Source organism: Diabrotica undecimpunctata, chromosome 7, assembly GCF_040954645.1.
Source record: "Diabrotica undecimpunctata isolate CICGRU chromosome 7, icDiaUnde3, whole genome shotgun sequence".
Taxonomy (NCBI): domain Eukaryota; kingdom Metazoa; phylum Arthropoda; class Insecta; order Coleoptera; family Chrysomelidae; genus Diabrotica; species Diabrotica undecimpunctata.
The window spans coordinates 49,125,127-49,141,048 of record NC_092809.1 but is presented as its reverse complement, the minus strand read 5'-3'; the positions used below and the strand labels follow the sequence as shown (position 1 = coordinate 49,141,048).

At 32.4% G+C, this 15,922-nt stretch overlaps 1 protein-coding gene across 1 annotated transcript in view; it reads right to left on the bottom strand.

Moving 5' to 3' along the window:
- The window catches only part of dysc (whirlin protein dyschronic), an 832,089-nt gene that overhangs the window by 128,819 nt on the left and 687,348 nt on the right, over positions 1-15,922 (bottom strand). The window lies entirely within an intron of this gene.

The following is a 15,922-nucleotide window of genomic DNA, read 5'->3' as shown; positions in this document are numbered from 1 at the left end:
AACCTTGGTGTAAGTCTCTCGAGTGTGCAACGAGTATGGCAACGGTACGAAGAGACCGGTCTGCTTACTCGAAGACCTGGTTCAGGCCGAGGCAGGATTACAACAGCTAGAGATAACCGCTTTGTCGTTTCTAGTGCTTTGAGAAACCGAACGGTCACGGCAGTTTCTCTTCGAAATCATCTGCAAGAAGTGAGAAATGTAAACATAAGTGAATGGACAGTTAGGAGACGACTTCATGCTGCTGGTTTATCTTTTCGAACTAGAGTAACTGGACCGCCGCTTTCCCGTGAACACCGAATTGCCAGATTGAATTTTGCACGAGAACACTTGGCTTGGACAATGCAGGATTGGAGTCGTGTATTGTTTTCCGATGAATCGAGATTCTATCTTATGGACTCAGACAAACGTGTAAGAGTGTGGCGACGTCCAAGCGATAGATATGCTCAAGCATGTGTTGCCGAGTGTCTTCCATTTGGTGGAAGGTCAGTTATGGCATGGGGAGGCATATCGTTTGATGCTTGCACGGAGTTAGTCTTTATCGCGAATGGGACATTGACAGCGCATAGGTACCTGACACAGATTCTGGAAGACCATGTTTTACCGTTTATGGTTATTCTTGGAGACGACGCAACATTTATGCATGATATTGCACGGCCCCAAACTGCTAGGATAGTTACTGAGTATCTTGACGAGGTTCAAATCTCACGATTTGTTTGGCCTGTTCGCAGTCCAGATATCAATCCCATAGAACATGTTTGGGATGAGATGAAGAGACGTTTACGGAGTCATGTGCCGGCCCCCAGAAATTTGAGAGAGCTTCGCGACATATTGGTGTAAGAATGGAATAATCTTCCGCAAAATGTGATCCAAAATCTGATCCAAAGCATGCGTCGTCGTTTGCAAGCTGTTATCACTGCCAGAGGAGGGAATACTCGCTACTGAAGTTCTTAAAATTTCTTTTTTTCAACAAAAAGCACATCAAATTAAAATTGTCCCTTTTCAATATGTAGTATATCAAAGGAAAATTCTTCATTTCCATTATTTTTAATAAACTTTAAACGACAAAAACGTTGTTTTCTTTAAGCAATCCGTTAGTAAACTATGTTACAATCGAAAGTAGTTAAAACAGAATAATAATTTCTAAAATAAATTCAAATTACGGGGTGACCCTAATTTTATGCTCGGTAGTGTATATTAATATATATATATATATATATATATATATATATATATATATACATATATATATGTATATATATATATACATATATATCTATCTATATATATATATATGTATACATATATATATATATATATATATATATATATATATATATATATATATATATATATATATATATATATATATTGTTATGGATCAGTTTATCAATCAGAAATAGAATAAAGAGTTTTTTTATTATTTTAATATACCGCGGGCATATAAGTTAAAATACAAGCCTGTACTTATTTGTAATAGATAAAATAAGAGAAGACATGTTTCCGTGACGGTACCCGGACGAGTTTTTTCCTTGAAAGACTGAGTGAATAGTGAAAGGACAATGGAACCTCGTATAATTATAGATTTAAGAATAAACTTGTAATTGTATTTTGCGGTGGGCATTTTTCGAAAGTAAATAAGAATTAGATTTAGATATGAGATAACAAGAATTTGGGAACTTATTTCTGTTGAAAAAGGCAAAATTGTTAATGGTTTCTGAAAAGTAATTTGAGTGAAAGTAGTTTATTTGTTTTAAATATTATGTTGGAAATTTTCTAAATCGAGAATTAGTGGGAAAGATGAATGCTTATGATTGGTTAAAAAGGAATGATGGGGAATGAGAGAGTGGAGAAGGTTGTCTGGGGAGATTGAAAAGATTATTATGTTACCGGCAGACCAGAAGAGAAGACGTGTTTTTCGTGTAGTCAATCTGAGTACCAGTGTTTTCGTTTGTTAGTGAAAAAGGTGGAAGCTGAGAGCAGATCAAAATCGAGAAGATTAATACCTCTTTTGAGTCTACATAGTCCACGAGATATAATTGAGAAAGAAAGGAGAATTTGTGAATAAAGAGTACCGGTCAATAGAGGCTTGGGCTTGTGTTTTCGGAGGAGTAGTTTGCTGGTATGCGGTTTGGATCGATGCTGAGAACGGGAAAGATTTGATGGTAGCCGGACATAATCAATCAAGGAAGGAACTGTTGGTTTGATCGAGAGGAGACATCATTGGTGTAAAAAAATAAAGGTCAGTCAAATAATTTGAATGAAAGAAAACTTTAAGATATTCTAAAGATAAAATCAAATATAAGCATACGAACTAAGATTCCAAGTTTCAAAGAGTTATTTTTTTGTGAATAAATTATATTTTTATATGGTCATTTTTTTTGTAGATATTATTATAAAACAGATCAATAGATAGTTTGTAATTAAAATTAAATTTAGAGTATAGGAGTTTGTTGGGAAAGATAATTGAACACAAAAGTTATTTATTAATATTCATCGTATTGCTTATTGAAAATAAATAATAATTTGTGTGCATATTTATGTTGTTTTAATGTTAGTTCCGTTTCCTGTTCTATCCCGATTATGAGCAACTAGGAGATACTGAACCCACTAGAAGAGATATATAAAGTAAACTGATTAAAGTAAAATTAAGAAGGCACCCTGAGAATTTTTAATAGTAATTGATTTGTATGACTCTGCATAAATTAGTGAATTAATTAATTAAATAATTGGATTAATTAAATTAGTGTTAATTAATAATAAAACATCATAAAGCAGATCACAACAATATATATATATATATATATATATATATATATATATATATATATATATATATATATATATATATATATACCATTTTTCAAAGTAAAATACTTGCACGTCACGATTTATACAAAGTGACGTCACTTGTATTTAAAATTTCCAGAACGTCAACCTTTCGTTCAAATGTTTCTAACACAGCTAATAATACGAAACCCATACGGAACTGCTCGATCTTTCATAGGCGTCAACATGGTGTAATAATCAGAAAAATGTAATCATCATTATATTGAAAATTTTAGAATTATATTGATTAATTAACCAAAAATATTTGTTATTATTAATAATATAAATTTTATGAAATAACTCTTCAAGTCTAATATTGCACAAAATAATAATTTTAATTAAATAGATTAGATAATTGTACGCAACTGATACCAGAATACTTCAAATTTTATTGACAGTTCAGCGTGTGGCAAAAGTGTATAAAATGTTGCTGCTTTTTTAGAGTAAGAATTTTGTTTATGTTTTGATTTCTTACACAATTTGGTCATAATATAATATATATTAATAAATTATATTTATAAATACATATTAAATTTAGACTAATAGCTTTAAAAACTAATTATTGTTGTGTATTGTGATTGTGCTATGTCAAAACAAATAAATAGTCTGTAGAAAGCTGATAAGCTTTCATATAAGATAGATAATTTTGAACAAGAAATAATGGCGGGACGTCTTTACTATAACAGCTCTAAAAGAGGTAAGTTTAAATTTTATATAGGTATGTAAGTTTAAATAAAGAGTTTCTTATGTATTTTAGTGTGTTGCAGTAGTCTTAAAACTAAGTGTAGTTACTGTTAATATAATAGTTTGACAAATAGTTGACATTTTAAAAATTCCTCACTTACTAACTGTTTTGATGTTTTGGCAACGCTGTGGGGTTCTAACGTCGTAAATCTTGAATGACGTACAAGCATTTTTATGAGAAAAATGCTATATGGTATATATATATATATATATATATATATATATATATATATATATATATATATATATATTATTGTGATATTTAAAGTCTTGGTGCGCCAAGCAATAATTAGCTAATTAATTTTTTTGATTAATTAAAATTATTTAAATGATATGATTATGACTCTATCACAATTTTTAATTCTTTTATCTCAGGGTTAAATTCGTGCTTCAATATCTATGCTATTACATGTGAAAGGTAAGGTCCAGAGAATACCGGAATAATAAAAAACACATATGATCTAACACTATATATTGAAATAAAAATAATGAAATAATTCACACTCAAAAGTTTTCAATAAACAAATCTCATATAATGATTCTCAAAAATTTTGTTCTACATACGAGAACAATCAAATTAAATGGTACAAACAATATTAATTGAAATCTCAAAATTCCGAACTATTCTAACTCTCCTAATCAAAATATTTATATCCTTTCTAAATTAAGTGTAAAAATTGTGTTATCAATAAAAGAAAAAACTGCAGAAAACAAAATATCTCTCTCTGATGATGAGTGGTCCAAATCCTTGTTCCTTATAGACTGTATTATCTCCTCTCACCCGCTCCCTATGTAATCAGCAATCTTACACCGATTGTTGCAAGTATATCGTCCTTAATGATCTCCTTCAAAAGCACAAATCATTCAAATTATGATAGCCTTTTCTCCTCTCGATAAACTGAATCTCTCGTTGGCCCGAGTGAAAAATGACTCTTGGAATATCTTCTCTTTACGATAAACTGAATCTCTCGTTGGCCTGAACAGTGACTCTTGGAATATAAGTAGAGAAATATGACTTACAATATTTTGCTGCTTCAGCTTCTGTCAGATACACTAACTCCACAAAAACTCACCAACATTCAACACTACTGCTTGCTACATTTCAGGAACCGCCAGAGAACAATCCCTGTTCCTCTTACAGACTTGGAAACCAACTGCCTATATCTTTTCTCTCTCCTCAATCTCGCTAAACTTTTTCCTACATATTTATCCCACCTTTTTCAATCTCCGCCAATCACAACTCATCACAATTCCCCCATTTTTTCATTTCGATAACAAACAAATTTTTACCTATACTTATAAATTTCCTAAAACTTATTTACAAATAATATTTTTCTATAATTCTTAAAAATTAACAAAAACCACTTTCTATAATCCCTTCTATTGTCTTTAATCACTGCATTAATGTATTTTGAAAACCCCCGTTCAATTGTCTGTGGCTTTCACTTAAACTTATGCGGGTCACTCAAGTATAACAAAGAAATAATTTATGCAAAGCTTACACTATGTTTAGTACAGGAAATCCAAGGATTTAATAACTTTCCTTCTCCGAAATGTTTGTTGGATATTATCCTACTTATCTGAATTATTTTAATGTTTTTTGAACTTTGAAATATTTTTAAACAAACCAATATTTTTCTCGATTTTACATATCATAACAAATCCCCGCCATTTGATCTGCCGAAAACTCTTTGTTAAATTTTAAAAATGACAAAAGTTTTCTAGGATCAAATTATTTCACTATGTTATTAAAATCTATTCATGATATTGATAGATGTCGTGAATGTTAAATTACCCCGTATATTTCCTGTCTCTATACGGGATTGGATATATTTTCGTTTTAAATTTTTCCAAGTATTTTCCCTTAAAAGAAAGTTCATAATTTTTAACCACTTGATTTACTTTATTAACAAAATCTCCATGGTTTCCTAAAATCTTCTCTATTTTCTTCTCCATGTTTTTTCCACAATTTATTTTTCTTTCATCCACCTTTTGTTCACATGTGTTCACTGTCCATAATACTTCTTCACAAAATTCTGGATTCTCGTCCATCAGTGCCATTTTTTCTTCTGTTTTCTTTTTATCCTCTAATTCCCTTTGGTATTCCGAGCACCATGTTTCTATTCCTTTCATTTCTCTGATGATACCTTCTTTTTCTTCCTGCTTCCATTCTGTTTTATCGTCGGTTGCCAACAATTCTTCTGTACCTTCTATTTCCTGTTTTTCTCTGGTCTCCATCTTATTTTCCTGCTTTCTTTTCGAACTCTTCTTCTTTTTCTTCCTTCTCTTTTTCTTTTCTGTTAGATCTTGTTCTTGTACTTTCGGTTTATCCTCTACAGTCATATCGATTTCTTTGCGTTTTTCCTGAGCATTGATCCTTCCAGAATTTGTTTTCCTATCTGTTTGCTTTTCTTCTCCTGTGTTGTCTGGTTCTGCTCTGATTTCCAGTTTATTTTCCGAAAAATTTATGGTGATATCTTTTTTCCTCAATTCATCAATTCCCGCTATCATATCATGATTTAAATCTTCAATCACCACACATTTCATAATATGGAATTTGTTTCCCACTCTTATCTGTACTCCCAAGCCTTCGTTTACTGTCGTCAAATTTTTATTGTTTGCACCCACTAAATCAACCCTAGGAATCTTATACACAAATCTGTCCAAATTTAATTCTTTTACTAGTTTTTTATTGATTAGCGATATCTCCGATCCAGAATCAATCACAATTTTAATCGCTTTATGTTTTATAAATGCATCTAAAAATATTAGATTAGAATTAGAAATTTGTCTGTCGTTTCCTATTGCTACATGATTCATCTCCCTTCTATTTTGTTGTTGGAAGCTCTGGTTATTTCTATCGTCCCTTTGTTCGTTAGTATTCCTATTCGGAGGATTTTGTGCATCTCTATTCCTGTTGTGATTTTCATATGTTCTCTGTTGTGTGTCATTCCTGTTATCGTAATTTTGTTGTCTATTGTAATTATTGTAATTTCTCGGCCTATATTCGTTTGTTGATCTGGGATGTCGGTTTCTCTGGTCATAATTTGATGAATACCTTCTTTCCGCTCCATTATATTGGTCATGTTGTCTTCTATTTCTCATTTCTTTTCTTTTCGCTTCTTTTAATTGAAGGAATTGGCACAAACTATCAATATCTTGATAGTTTCTCAAAATCACGTGATCTTCCAACGTTTCCTCAAAATGTCTGCTGATCATTTCTACCAGCTGTTCGGTAGAATATTTGTATTCTAGATATTTTGAATTGTTATATATCTGCAAAGCATATCTTTCTTCAGATATTCCCATTTTTTCGTGATATTTTCCATTCTGTAGCTCTTGGTTGATTTCTCTCTGTTTATTTTTCCCCCAGAAATAGTTGAGAAATTTATTTTCAAAATCTGTCCAATTTTCAAACTCATCTTCCTTGCTTTCATACCATAACGCTGCTCCTTCTTTCAAATGGTTTCTAATTGTTTCTTTGCAATCGTCAAAATATCTAATATGTTGTAATTTGGTTTTTAAATTTTTAACAAACGGTACTGGGTGTGTTTTCCGAATATCCCCGCCAAACTGTATTTTTATGTCACCCGGACTTTGGATGAGTACTTCTCTCCTGTCTCCCATCTCTCGTTGTTTTCTGATATCCTCAATTTGTTTTTCTATTTCTTTCTTGTCTTCTTGTAGCGCCATTTCAAATTTTTCTTCCAACTGTTCTATTTCCTTTTTCTGGAAATTTCGTATCTCCTTCATTGTATCTTGGATATCTTTAATCTCTGTCTCTTGTTTTGCATTCTTTAGGGTTATTTCTTCTATCTGTTGTATTAGTTCTTTCTTTATCCCCTCAACACATCCTTTAATTTCCTGTTCATAGTTTTCCAAACGCTGCTCTATATTCCTGTTATTTAGTTCTATTGCTTGCCTTGTTTCCCGTTGGTTTTCTTCCATTGTTTGTTTTGTTTCATCCATTTTTTGTGATGTTTCTTGTTGATTTCTATCCATTTTATCCATTTTCTTTGATGTTTCATTTTGGTTTTTTTCTATTGTTTGTTTTGTTTCTTCCATTTTTTGTGACTGGAGTTGCATTAGTTGTAATATTTTATCTATTCCTGATAGTTCTTTTCTCTCCTCAACTATTGTCACATTTCCTTCATTATCCGATACTTCTTCCAAAATTGTTTCATCTTCTCTGTTATCCTCCTTCCTTTCCTGCATTTTACTTTGTCTCCTTGTGACAGACATGTTGTTACTTTTTGTTATTGTTTTTGTCCCCGCCAAATGTGAAATTTTACAACACTCTATATGTTTCAGAACACGACAATATTTCTCCCCAAATGTATTAAATTTTCACGACAAATATCAAATATGCAATCAGTAAAATTCAAATAATTCAAAATAAATATCAAATGTACGATTGGTAAAGAAAATAAAATCAAATAATTCAATAGCAGTAAATATCCACTAACTACGATCAATCAATAAATCAAATTTATATTCCCTGGAAAAATTGTCAAAATACTTTCAAATTCAAATTCCCTCAATGTTATATGTTTTTATCTCTGGATCACCTGTACTTATTCCAGATCTCTTTCCCTTCCTTCAAATGTAAAGCTGCGATATTTTCAAGCCCCACGTTTTGGAAGCCAGTTATTGTGATATTTAAAGTCTTGGTGCGCCAAGCAATAATTAGCTAATTAATTTTTTTGATTAATTAAAATTATTTAAATGATATGATTATGACTCTATCACAATTTTTAATTCTTTTATCTCAGGGTTAAATTCGTGCTTCAATATCTATGCTATTACATGTGAAAGGTAAGGTCCAGAGAATACCGGAATAATAAAAAACACATATGATCTAACACTATATATTGAAATAAAAATAATGAAATAATTCACACTCAAAAGTTTTCAATAAACAAATCTCATATAATGATTCTCAAAAATTTTGTTCTACATACGAGAACAATCAAATTAAATGGTACAAACAATATTAATTGAAATCTCAAAATTCCGAACTATTCTAACTCTCCTAATCAAAATATTTATATCCTTTCTAAATTAAGTGTAAAAATTGTGTTATCAATAAAAGAAAAAACTGCAGAAAACAAAATATCTCTCTCTGATGATGAGTGGTCCAAATCCTTGTTCCTTATAGACTGTATTATCTCCTCTCACCCGCTCCCTATGTAATCAGCAATCTTACACCGATTGTTGCAAGTATATCGTCCTTAATGATCTCCTTCAAAAGCACAAATCATTCAAATTATGATAGCCTTTTCTCCTCTCGATAAACTGAATCTCTCGTTGGCCCGAGTGAAAAATGACTCTTGGAATATCTTCTCTTTACGATAAACTGAATCTCTCGTTGGCCTAAACAGTGACTCTTGGAATATAAGTAGAGAAATATGACTTACAATATTTTGCTGCTTCAGCTTCTGTCAGATACACTAACTCCACAAAAACTCACCAACATTCAACACTACTGCTTGCTACATTTCAGGAACCGCCAGAGAACAATCCCTGTTCCTCTTACAGACTTGGAAACCAACTGCCTATATCTTTTCTCTCTCCTCAATCTCGCTAAACTTTTTCCTACATATTTATCCCACCTTTTTCAATCTCCGCCAATCACAACTCATCACAATTCCCCCATTTTTTCATTTCGATAACAAACAAATTTTTACCTATACTTATAAATTTCCTAAAACTTATTTACAAATAATATTTTTCTATAATTCTTAAAAATTAACAAAAACCACTTTCTATAATCCCTTCTATTGTCTTTAATCACTGCATTAATGTATTTTGAAAAACCCCGTTCAATTGTCTGTGGCTTTCACTTAAACTTATGCGGGTCACTCAAGTATAACAAAGAAATAATTTATGCAAAGCTTACACTATGTTTAGTACAGGAAATCCAAGGATTTAATAACTTTCCTTCTCCGAAATGTTTGTTGGATATTATCCTACTTATCTGAATTATTTTAATGTTTTTTGAACTTTGAAATATTTTTAAACAAACCAATATTTTTCTCGATTTTACATATCATAACAATATATATATATATATATATATATATATATATATATATATATATATATATATATATATATATATATATATGTATATATATATATATATTAATAATTACTAATTACTAATTTCAAAAACAAAGGACATTTTTTATCTATTATTTAAATAGATCAGATAAATGTAACATAGCCATCACCATATTGTTTATCCGGAAGTACACGAGTCTTTGCACTTCGATATAGTTTCATATGCATCCGCGTATGAGTCATTGGCTGAACGATTATTCAAGAACCGTGAACAGTGTCAGTGACTATGCAGAATAGTGAATAATAAATTTTGCTTTTACTTTCTTTAACGATGAAAAACAACAAAACGACAATGGTGATGGTTACGAGGTTGCTGCAGGAGAAATTTAAGAAGTCGAATCAATTATTAACAGCTATATTGGACACAGTTAATCTTCCGAAAAAATATTTATGTAAGTGTTCGGTTGATTTAAGATCTTTATTGGAAATAAATGCTAAAAGAGCTTTATAAAAATTTGATTGAACTATTGTTCTTGTATGATTCTGCGTTGGTACCTACTTGGATATCTACAAAAACAGAAACAATGGACAACTCTATAGCGATGGTCATAATAGAGAAAAAAAATACAGCAGGGATATAATACTAGACGGAGAAATTCAGAAAACAGAAATTAGCAAGCTAATTCGCGGAGGAAATTCTCAAAGAGAAAATAACAATTAGTGGACTAAAAATAAATAAAAAAAGACAAAATATATGCTAGTTTTAGGAAAGAAATACAACTTATATTTTATAAAAATTGAACAATACATGTTTCAAAAGGTATAAAGATGTTAACGGTTATGGACGTTAACCACACGACTAAGTGATCTGGAATACTCCGGCGATATCTGCCTGTTAGGACAAAGGTTCCAAGATGTGACTGATCAATTGGAAACACTTTCCTCTGAAGCCAATAAAGTAGGTTTGAAAATTAATATTACTAAAACCAAATCCATGAGGGTAAATGCAAGAAATAAGGCTATTTACTGTCAACAACATGCAGATTGAAAATGTGGAAAACTTTACGTATCTTGGAAGTGTCATAACAGAAAACGGAGGTACAGAGGACGATATTCGTATATGGATACGAAAAGCTCAACAAGCATTCAGCATGCTCTACCCTGTTTGGAGATCTGGCGAGTATACTACAAGGACAAAGATCCGCATATTCCAGTCAAATGTCATGTCTGTTCTACTCTACGGATGTGAAACCTGGAAAGTGACAAAAATCCTTACAGATAAACTGCAGGTCTTTATTAATAAATGTCTACGACGAATTGTTCGTATTTTCTGGCCTAACATCATCAAAAACGAAGATCTACTACACCTGACCGAACAAAAAAGGGTAGAACATCAAATGAAGTCCAGAAAGTGGGGTTGAATAGGTCACACACTAAGAAAAAATAATTCCAGAATTGCAAAGATTGCCCTAGAGTGGAATCCCCCAGGAAGAAGAAAAAGAGGTCGACTAGTACAAACTCGAAGAAGATCCATCATGGACGAGATAAGAGATCAAAGAAAGTCTTGGAATGAGATGAAGGCCTTGGCGCAAAATAGAACCCGATGGCGCGTTTTCACTGAAGCTCTATGCTTAGGAGTTCAAGAACCTTATATATATATATATATATATATATATGCTGGGACGCTATGCTATGGAACGACAGATGCTGGGTATCTCACTCAAAGACCATAAAACCAATAAAGACATTCGTAATAGAACAAAAGTAAAAGAGATGTCGAACAGGCACCTAAACTAAAATGGAAATGGGCTGGACATAACGAACGTCTTAATGATGGCCGATGGAATTAAGAAATCGGGAATTGGCGGCCATATGAAGCCAAAAGAAAACGAGGAATACCGCAAATGCGCTGGAGCGACGATATTAAAAGAATTGCAGGACCAATGTGGAAACGTCTTACAAACAACAGAGATGAATGGCGTCGATGGCGTGAATGAAAGTCGAAATACCAGAATTAGTAAAATAAATAAAAGAGTAGAAAGAGACAACCATATGTAAAGCAGAAATCTGACTTGTCAATATCTATACCAAACGAAACAATTTGCTAGCTAACAGAAATGAATAAATATTGGACATCCTAAAAAAAATATGCTCAGAAGAATTATCAAAGAAAACTTCTTCTTTGACTCAGTCTGTTTTTCAATGTGCCTCCAGTAAGTTGTCATCCCATTGTTTTCGTAGTCTTCCTACTGATCGTCTTGCTCTTGGGGAACTGTCTCTTGCCGTCTTTACTATTCTATTTGTTTTCATCTCTGCTGTTTCTAATATCCTTTTTGTCCTCTCTCTCTGTCTGCAAATTCTGCTTTTCATTTTTTTTCCCGATATTTTTATTTCTTCATATTATTTTATTCAGGCAGTCTGCGGCTCTGTTTGCTCTATTCACTTGATCTTTCACTTCAGTTTCGAGCTTTCCGTAGCTAGATAATGTGATGCACAGATATTTAAACTCCATCACTTGTTCTATTATCTGACCTTTCAGTTCCAATTTACATCTTAGTAAATTTGCTGCTGTAACCATGCATTTTGTCGTTTTTTCATTCATTCAAAGAAAACTTAAAAGAAACAGAAATAATAGTAAATCTTTTAAACTCAAGCTCCATTTCATTCTGCAAATTGGCTAAATAGTGTAAAGTTTCCGACGAGTGCTTTGATGTCCTTGAAAATACTCCTTTATAAGCACCGAATAAGTCAATAACCCAAAGAACATAGCGAGACTGGTTTCTGTATTGTCCTAACCTCATTTCAAAACATAACCGGTCCTAACTGAGATAATAGCCACAGCTACAGCTATTTGCTACTCGTTTGCTAAAATCAAAGCCCAACTAACAGTTCTGATGAGGCTACTTTAGTCACTGTCAATTGGCGACTATACCGTATGAGAACTCGGAATAACGACACTCAACTGTACAATTCTCTTATAGATCAAAAAATTACCGCACTCATTTACATCTCATTTTTTAATCCTTAACCCTCGAGCGGACGCGCCTATAATTATCGCGGGAGTGGACGCGTGGTGCAAATATGCTACCTGCAGCAAATTAAAGTTCTAGAACTGTTTAAATGGCTTATAAGTAAATAAAGTTTTAGGAAATTGTTTTACATATTTATTAAACGTATATTTTACATAGCAAACAAATAAACAAACACTGTAAACATAAAAAGTTAGTCACTTTCATCAGTTTCCACTAAATTGGTTTTACATCGGTGACAGGTAATCGTAGTTTTACTGTGCTCTTGACAGACAAAATTATCACATTTGTCACAAAATTTTGACGTAAATTTATTTTTCTGTCTTCCACATGTGGCGCAACGTCCCCGCTTTTTTCTTGGTACATCATGTTTTTGTCCCTCTTCTTTAGGTTTGTAAGTCGTTAAAAATAACTGAATATCTGAAGGTAACGACGACATTTTAGACCTTTTCTATAAGTGAGATTTTATAAGTTGAAATGATCAATTTTTAAGAAAAATTCTTCTTGGCCTCTTTGCCTTGTTTTAGTTACTGTTATATAAAATCTGGGCATTTATTTCAGCAACATTGAAAAGAGCATAAAATAATGCTAAGGGCCACCTTCTGGTGTTTCACGAAACGGAATATCCCCCACATAATTGGTCGACTGTATCGACGTCACCCTTGGTCTTATTGTAGTCAAGAATTATCTCGGGCATTCCAGTTTTTTCGTCGATCTTTGTAGGGCAAAAACTCAGGAGCTATTTCTGATTTATTTTTTCGCAGAGTACCAATGGTTGTAATTTTTTGTTTCAAAAGTGAACATGCCAAAGGATAGCTGGTGTACCAATTATCGGTGGTCAGATTTCTAATATAGTACCTTTTATATGCGCAACTAGTCTGTTTACTATATCAGATGGAGAGTTAGATTTACAGTAGGGCCCCTCAGACTGTTTGCCACAGTAAACTTCAAAAGCACTGGTATAATAAGTTTAGGCATCGCAAAGCGCAAAAATTTTTAAACCGTATTTGGCCGGTTTATTCGGGATATATTGGATAAAGCTGCATCGTCCTCTAAAAGGTTCCAGTTTATCATCTATGGTTACATAGTAACTGTGATTATAATACAGTTGTCTGAAAATAATCTAATTGCAGCCAGTTTATCCAATTTTTTACGTTGTTCTCGTGTTTCTTTATCGTCAAACCTTATACATTGCAGCAATAATTGAAACCGCCTATAGCTCATGCAGGCCCTCAAAGTTGGCAAACCTGTTCCGTCATTTGTCCACAGTTCCTGGACATTAGTCCGACTTCCTTTTTTAGTACCAATTAGAATCAATAATCAGACTGTCAGAATCTACTTCCATATCAGAACCGGAGTCACTAGCATAAACAGCCTCATTTTCCTCAATGTCTTCCAACTCTATCTCTGAACCTGAATTATGGTCTTCTTTGGTTACAATCTCTCCGTCTTCTTCGCTCCATTCTCCGTCATCTGAGTCATTAATTTCTTCTATATCAGACATATCTTCTAAAATTTTTAGAAGCTCTTCCTCCGTAAGTCCTTTTGCCCTAAAATAGAGTAAAATGTAAGTTTTGGCAAAGAAACTGTAATCGCTGTAATGCAAAGAAACTGATAAACGACATTTTTTTAGCAATCTAAAATTAGTAGTAGCAGAAAAAATATTATTATAAAGAAAAAAATAAAAATTAATTCACTTACATGACTGGGCGCGTGGTAGCAAAAATGATCCAATTAACTTTAAGTTGCCGTAGATAAAGACGTTAACGAAATTAAATCGCACAAATTCAACTAATACTTCCTCGTCAATTTCTAGGAAGATACTGAGAGGTATAAAAACAAATAACCCAATAGTCACGCGCCACCCACTCATAAAATAATATTGGTAGCACTATTGCACCAGCGCCTCCAGTCGAGGGTTAAAAAGCAGGAGAATAAAACAAGGACATTTCCATATTTTAACCCAATTTTAAAAAATTTACCTACAAGCTAAAAATGGCAAGTGACTTGATTTGGTTCAAAGGCAACTGAGACTCGGATAAAAAAATGGAGCAAGAATTTAAATAGCTTAGTGTTAGTACGTATTATTACGCCTCTGGTAGTAAAATAATTTTTACCTTCAAAATATGTTTTTACCCAGTGAAAACTTGTACCCAGGAAATTCTGAGTAGCAAACATTCAAAAGGTGATTTTAGAACTACCAATCTACTAGAAATTTCAAAGTTGTCCCCCACCAACCCACTGGTAGGCATTGCAATTTGAATGTAGTAAGTAAGAAGTTAGAATCCACTCAAGGTGGACACTGCGTTTATTAGTTAGTATCAACTTAGAAATCAACCAGTTTAGATGCTTCCATTTTTATTTTAGAGTAAAAACCCTCGCGTATGTTATGTAGTTATTGTATGTCTCGCTTATATTTCAAAAGGTACACGTTTCGCAAACGCTTATTGTTAATTAAATTTATTAAAACTAAAGAAAATATTTTTAGTTCAAGTGCTAGTTAGTAACCTTAAAACTGTAACAGTGCTATAGTGTTTTGTGCTTCGCGGATTTGTGTGAATCGGACAGTCAATCTACGAAAAAACTTTGATCAGATCTTAATTTAGTTATAGTAACAAAGTTAGTGATTAAATTACATATTTGTTAATGTTTGTATTCTTTTATTCCCCCATTAGTGGGTGGGGATTTATTCTAATCCTAATCCAAATCCTAATTTATTATTAATCTTCCTACATTTTTTATGGTCGTCTTCGAGCCAAATTTTAAACCAATCTTCTAGCAGCTAGAAACCCATTCTTTAAACCACATCTAACGTATGTAAAAACCTTTCAGTAATCTTTTCAATGTTATTGTAAACTTCTTTATAGTGTAGATTTTTGAAAAATTACTGAATAATAGACATAAAAGTAACAAGAAGAATGCCTACCGAATTGCGAACTTGCTTCTAGAAAGAAAAAAATAATTACCTTTAAACGGTCTACTGTAGAAGGCTCTAGGACTAATTTTAAGCAAGATACGGTTTTCTACTTTTAACGATTTTTGCTATTTATGACGAAATGTACTGAACTCTTCATATTTAAAAGCCATTTTAATTTTCGTCCATAAGACACTCTGATCAAAAGCTATAGCACTTTTACTGATGAGTTGATATAACTTTTACTTAAAAATTGTTTTCCCACGCGAAACACATTTAAAATCGCCGGTCGCTTTAAGCGTTGTTCCTGAAAGAACGGTTCATTCTACAGAAAAAGTGCTGATGC